At 38.2% G+C, this 7,456-nt stretch overlaps 1 long non-coding RNA gene across 1 annotated transcript in view; it reads right to left on the reverse strand.

The window, feature by feature from the left end:
- The window catches only part of LOC128013416 (uncharacterized), a 7,033-nt gene extending 1,262 nt beyond the window's left edge, over positions 1–5,771 (reverse strand). The window contains exon 1 of the long non-coding RNA XR_008183309.1: positions 5,674–5,771. This is a non-coding gene — a long non-coding RNA (uncharacterized LOC128013416). The remainder of the gene's footprint in view (positions 1–5,673) is intronic.
- Between the last annotated feature and the right edge of the window lie 1,685 nt (positions 5,772–7,456).

Genomic DNA, 7,456 nt, shown 5'->3' on the forward strand with positions numbered 1-7,456 from the left:
TACTGTCTTGCTATGATGAAATAAGGTCTGTAAAATGTGATGAACATGAGTCTTCACACCTAAATGTGCAAGTGTGCAGACAGCAGCAGGTACAGGTGTTGTGTTTTCAGTGGTCTGAGTTCAAAGAAGAATATGAAGTGTGAAAATGCAATAGAACTGATATTTGCCAAAGAATTCATCCGAAAAAAAGAGAGTAAATGTATTAGAAAATGGGCTTTCAACATTGAAACAGACGTGAGCATCTTGTAACAAAAAAAAACAAAAAAAAAACGAAAGAAACAAAGTCCATCACTAGGGGGCGCTAATTACACAAATCATAAGAATTCATGTGCCTTAAAGTGAAAGTGAAAAAGTGAAAGTGACGTGACATTCAGCCAAGTATGGTAACCCATACTCAGAATTTGTGCTCTGCATTTAACCCATCCGAAGTGCACACACACAGAGCAGTGAACACACACACACAAACTGTGAACACACACCCGGAGCAGCCATTTATGCTGCGGCGCCCGGGGAGCAGTTGGGGGTTCAGTGCCTTGCTCAAGGACACCTAAGTCGTGGTATTGAAGGTGGAGAGAGAACTGTACATGCACTCCCCAGTTCTCTCTCCACCTTCAATACCACGACTTAGGTGCCCTTGAGCAAGGCATCGGACCTTGTGTACTTCAGATAACAAATTAAGTCTAAATAAAAAAAAATAAATAAATAAAAAAATCTTCATGGGGAATAAATGTTCACGTAAACAGCATCAATATATAATACTTAAAAAGCATCAAACGAATATTACTTTAGTCATTTCATAATGTTCTGACTTCACTTACAGAGATAGTTTCATATTTAAAGAAATGTATATATTCAGTTATATTTATAACTGTTTTGTATTATTCTGGCTAACACCCTTACACAAATTTATTATAAGCTTCCGTTCACATATCACAGGTACCAAAGTGTGATACGTCTGTGTATTATCCACAAGTGTCACACACACACACAAAAAAAATCTATCTATCTATCTATCTATCTATCTATCTATCTATCTAGATACATACATATATATATATATATATATATATATATATATATATATATATATATATATATATATATATATATATATATATATATATATATTATTATTATAATATTATATATATATATATATATATATATATATATATATATATATATATATATATATATATATATATATATATATATATTATATATATATATATATATATATATTATAATAAAATGGGGAAAAAATGACAGAAAGATTCTGAAAATGTATATTGTTGAAGAACATTTACAAGTTAATGTTGTACAGTATCTTGAGTATTTTAGTGGAAACTGTGATTATCATGGTAACTGTTTGTAAATCAAACAATGGCTCCGATAATCTCCATTTTACTCCCACAAAACTGGTGATGGTGTATATCAGGGCTCCTCACATCTTGCCCTGGAGGTTCAATGAGCTGCAGAGTTTAGCTCCAACCCTGATCAAAGTCCCCTGCCTGTGATTTTTTAATGATCCCAAAGACCTTTTGGTCTATGGTCAGGGTGAGAGGATTCCTTAAGAATGCTGCAAGCTCAACATAGACAGCGTTTTCTCTGGATGTCCTCAATAGTAGGAAGTGGTGTCCCAGTGATGCGTTGGGCAGTTTTCACCACCCTCTTCAGTGCCTTGCGGTCAGCAGCTGAGCAGTTCCCATACCAGACTGTGATGCAATTAGTCAGGATGCTCTCGATCGCACACCAGTAAAAGTTCACCAGGATAGCCAAACACAGCTGAGTTTTTTTCTTCAGTGTCCTGAGGAAGAAGAGGCGCTGGTGAGCGTTCTTGACAAGGCTAGAGGTGTTTGTGGTCCAGGACAGGTCCTCAAGATGGTGGTTCCGAGGAACTTGAAGCTGGAGACACATTCAACAACCATCCTGTTAATGTGATGTGGGGAGTAGAGGGAGTAGAGGCATATCGCATCTTCCTCTTCACTATACCCCATAGATGGGGTTAAGGTCAGGCGAGTTTGCTGGCCAATTAAGAACAGGGATACCATGGTCCTTAAACCAGGTACTGGTACCTTTGGCACTGTGTGCAGGTACCAAGTCCTGTTGGAAAATTAAATCTGCATCTCCATAAAGTTGGTCAACAGCAGGAAACATGAAGTGCTCTAAACCTTCCTGGTATATGGCTGAGTTGACCTTGGACCTCAAAAAACTGAGTGGACCAACACCAGCAGATGACATGGCACCCCAAACCATCACTGACTGTGGAAATTTTACACTGTACCTCAAGCAACGTGGACGCTGTGCCTCTCCTCTCTTCCTCCAGACTCTGGGACCCTGATATCCAAAGGAAATGCAAAAATTACTTTCATCAGAGGATTGATAGATCTCAGAGAACTTTGGACCACTCAGCAGCAGTCCAGTCCTTTTTGAAGCCTGTTCTGACGCTGTCTGTTGATTAAGAGTGGCTTGACACAAGGAGTGCGTCAGCTGAAACCCATGTCTTGAATATGTCTGTGTGTAGTGGTTCTTGAAGCACTGACTCCAGCTGCAGTCCACTCTTTGTGAATCTCCCCCACATTTTTGAATGTGTTTTGTTTCCAGGGTGCGGATGCTCTCCAGGGTGCGGTTATCCCTGTTGCTTGTACACTTTCTTTTCTACCACATCTTTTCCTTCCCTTCGCCTCTCTATTAATGTGCTTGGACACAGAGCTCTGTGAACAGCCAGCCTCTTTTGCAATGACCTTTTGTGTCATGCCCTCCTTGTGCAATGTGTCGGCGGTCATCTTTTGGAGAACTGTCAAGTCAGCAGTCTTCCCCATGATTGTGTAGCCTACAGAACTAGACTGAGAGACCATTTAAAGGCCTTTGCCGGGGTTTTGAGTTAATTAGCCGATTAGAGTGTGGTACCAGGTGTCTTCAATATTGAACCTTTTCACATTATTCTAATTTTCTGAGATACTGAATTTGGGATTTTCCTTAGTTGTCAGTTTTAATCATCAAAATATATCAGTCTGTATGTAATGAATTGATATAATATACAAATTTCACTTTTTTAATAGAATTAAATGATATTCTAATTATATGATCAACAGCTGTATATTTCCTATTAGTCATCATACTCTTCCTCCAATAGAGGTTGATTATAATGATTCTCACAATTCCCAACTTGACATGGTCCACAAGCAGGCATGCATGGCAGTCCATATGCCCTGCAACTGCACCGCTGTGTTCAGCAGTTGTGCAATAACAGTGGATCATCTGAGTAGCAGTTAAATGACACAGGCTAAATTGTTTACATCTTTGGTTCACCTCAAACAATGATAAAACCTTACAGTAATCACACAATATCATGTATTCCATAAGTATGTAATCCTGTCAGTGCAATCTCCAATGGATCCATAGACCCAGAAAACATTGGGTTAGACACAAAGATTACTTGGCTAGGTCAAATAATGAAGCAGTTAGGATATTTTAAGGGTTCCTGCCCATCTTGGACACCATCTTGAAAATCACACCTTTCCAGTGGTCAAACAATGGTAAACTTTTTGTATGTTATTAAGTACACCCAATACTACTTCTGTTAGAATTTTTTTTAGAGTTAGGTGTTTTTGTTTTTTGTTTTTTGTTCATATATGCAGCCGTCTATAACATTTCGAGATTTAGACACTCTCTCTGCTTTAATCTGGATTAAAGACTCCTCTCTTTGGCCAGGCATTCAAATGCATCTCATAATCTTGGATTGCAGTTATATCTGATTAAATGCACATTATTATTATTCCTTAGTTTGGGTTAAACAAATACATTTTACTTGGAACAGCAGCTACGCTAATTATGCCTTTTGTTTCTCTGTTTTTGTCAGGATTTACACAACTTTCATTCTGAATCTAGAATACCTTTTGAAGAGATGATGCCAACCCTGAAACAAAATACGGAACTACCAAATTTTGCTATAAGTTTGTTTCATCATATAATAATTGCTATTAATAGTGTTCTTAGACTGTCTGATTTTGTTTTAATTGATTTTGCTGGACGAATATTGTAGAGACTTTATTTTCTGTAAAGTTCCTTGGCAACGATTTGTATCGTAAAAAGCGCTATACAAAGAAACGTGAATGGAATTGAACTACAGTTTTTCTCAAAGGAGTATGTGACAATCTCCAGGCCTCTTGTTTTCAAATCGAACATGTAGAGGGTCTTGCTGTGATGATGTTCTGTAAAATGTGATGAATATGAGTCTTCACACCTACAGAGGTGTGAAAATGTGTTGGCCCCCTTCCTGAGGGTTTTTTTTTTTTTTTTTTTTTTCATGTTTGTCACACTTGAATGTTTCGGATCAAACCAATTTAAATAGTAGTAAAAGATAACACAAGTGAATACAACATGCATTTTTTAAAAGGAAGGTTTTTATTATTAAGGGAAAACAAAATCCAAAACTACATGGCCCTGTGTGAAAAGGTTTGCCCCCTAAACCTAATAACTGGTTGGGAAACCCTTAGCAGCAAAACCTGCAATCAAGCGTTTGCAATAACTTGCAATGACTCTATTACAGTGCTGTGGATGAATTTTGGTCCAAAAATTCCTCGACAGCATAAAGTAACTTACATATATTGATGCTGTTTATGCATGTTGTGTTCATGTAGGGAAGTTGGAACTATTGGGCTGATCAGGAGATCAGGAGGGTGTCAGTAAAAACACGGCACAGGATTTAGAACAATCTGACTTTACTGTAGTAAATGTGTGTGGTCTGAAATAAACAAATAAATAAACTTATTACAATAATATAATGACAACATATATACATGATATTCATATCCATTACAATTCTTAGTTAACTGCAATACTTAAATTGCCCTCTAGATAGCGCATTCAGCATGTATAACAGTAATTTGCAAATTCTTCGTGTCTGTTATAAAGTGCTGAGTAATCATCGTATATGAACGGGATTACGGAGAATATGATAAAATCAACATCTAAACACTTATTAACTAAATTATGATGCACCAAAGCAATGATACATAAGGAATTAAGTAAATGACTTTATATGCATAATCTGTTATATGTAACTACGTCAGCGTGAATTCAGAACTCTGAGGAGACAGACATCTCGCTAATTTCTTTAAAATAAAGCCATAACAGGGCAGAATAAATCGAGATTTGCTTTAGTTCAGTCAGGTCATGTTAGTCATGCTTGCATCGGCTGACAGTCAGCTGTTCCTGATGTGTACCAATCCGGTCTTGACACCCATCACCTGCGGTTTATTTAAATTCCCATTATTCAGTGTCTCTCCATCGCATTGCTGCTTGCAATTAACTCCCTCCTCCAACCCCAACTCCACCAACTGAACCTGTAATCTGATCTAACTTGTTCTTTCTTTACAGCGTCTTCATTGGAAGCAGTCTCTATGACATTTTGTTTACCACTCCTTTAATTGTGAATTGTAATTATGTATGCTTATAATGGTTCTGTTCTGTACCCCAGGGGGGTTTGTCTTGCTGCTCTCCCCGCTCTGTCCAAGCATGGCTGCATGGACAGGCGTGTGGAGTGTTGCCCAGAACATAACCATACCGCCAACACTAACTGTATGCAATTATAATTGTCATTAAATATACTTGATGGAAGTGGTCCTGATTGAAATATATTAAGTATCACAGAGAAGTATATAGACTTACCACTTTGCATAAACGCACACAAAGTAGGCAAACTCCAAAGATTAATATCAGGTACTCAGGAACATGCGTTCAATCTCTTCACTCCGCTCGTTGACAAGAGAGAGGTCGGAAAGTTTCTAGCTTGCCACCTATCGTCCTATATCAGGAAGGGGGGGGGGGCAAAACATTTTCACACCACTGTAGGTGTGAAGACTCACGTTCATCACATTTTACGAAACATCATCACAGCAAGACCCCTCTACCTGTTTGATTTGAAAACAAAAGGCCTGTAGATTGTCACATACTCCTTTGAGAAATACTATAGTTCAGTTCAATTCAAGTTTATTTGTATAGCGCTTTTTACGATACAAATTGTTTCAAAGCAACTTTGAAAATTAAGTTTTTTACAATATTTAGTAGTAGCTTATCAGTGGTGACTATCAGTGTCACCACTGATCAGCATCAGCATGAACTGTTACAGTTCTGTGGAGGAATTTTGGTAATCTATGCAGAATTGTTGTAATTCATCCACATTGGAGGGTTTTTCGAGCATGAACCACCTTTTTAAGGTCATGCCACAGTATCTTAACGGGATTCAGGTCAGGACTTTGATGTTGACTTTATGATGTTCTTTTTCTGAAATGCAGTGTTATGTAATGGGCCACACACCTTCCAAGAGGTTCAACGTTTGTCTCCTCAGTCCTCAGAGAATTTTCCTAAAAGTCTTGGTGATCATCAAGATGTTTTCTGGCAAAACTGAGACGAGCATTTGTTCTTTAAAGAGCCACACAGATGGGAAATCAAAAATTACCTGAATGGCTGAAACAAGTCGTTATAGATTTCAAATCTTTTGCCCATCTCTATGTACGTCACTAGGAACACTTTGCATAATAATCTCCGCCTACCGTCTTGGGAGAAACGGAACTCTGAACTGCCCCACCCCCCACGCACAGATGCTCTGGTTGGTGTGATAGCGTCATGTCGAGGAGACAGTGTGTTTTCAATTGTAAAGGCAAGTTTGTTTTATTTTCACTGCCAAAGAATGAAAATCAGAAGAACCAATGGCTAAAATTAATTTTTACCATACCAGAGCAGTACAACAAATCCCTTTTGTTCTGTTCACAACATTTCACTGATGACTGCTTTTCTAATCTCGGTGAGTACAGCGGGATTTTCAAAGCGTTTGTGATCTGACGCAAAGACATGAGAGAGATATCTATAGAAAGCTTGAAGTGCTGCCGAACAGATATTCTGTGATAAAGTAATCCATATGAAAACAACGCTATGTCTGTTTTTCATGTCTCCCTCCGTTATATGTGACCACCCCCCCGCGCTGAATGCGCTATTCAGATTCAAACTGAAGCACGCGGCTTGAATACACCCACATAGAAGAAAAAGCAGCGAGACTGTTCAAGTTTTTTTATTTTACTGCTTGCTTCGCGATGAGAGGAATAAGACATAATTCACCCCAAACAGATGCTAACGCAAAGTTTACCGTGGAGGTGTGTGCGGAACAACCAATCAAACCTGACTATGTTAGTTGACCAATCAGAACACAGTATGCTACCGAAAGGTGGGGTTTAAGGAAACTGAATCTTTTGAACAGCTTCGCGCGAACCGTTTGGGGATCTCTGAGAATTGAGGTAATTTTAAAATTATATTTTGACAAAATGACAATGTTTTTTAACCTTGGATGGATTTAAACCTAATGTACAGGACTTATAAACAGTGATAGGAAGCTCAGAATTTTCATCTTACTGGCTCTTTAACTGAGGCGAATGAGGCCTGCAATTCTTTGAATGTT

The sequence above is a fragment of the Carassius gibelio genome, chromosome B24 (assembly GCF_023724105.1).
Source record: "Carassius gibelio isolate Cgi1373 ecotype wild population from Czech Republic chromosome B24, carGib1.2-hapl.c, whole genome shotgun sequence".
In the NCBI taxonomy this organism is placed as follows: Eukaryota; Metazoa; Chordata; class Actinopteri; order Cypriniformes; family Cyprinidae; genus Carassius; species Carassius gibelio.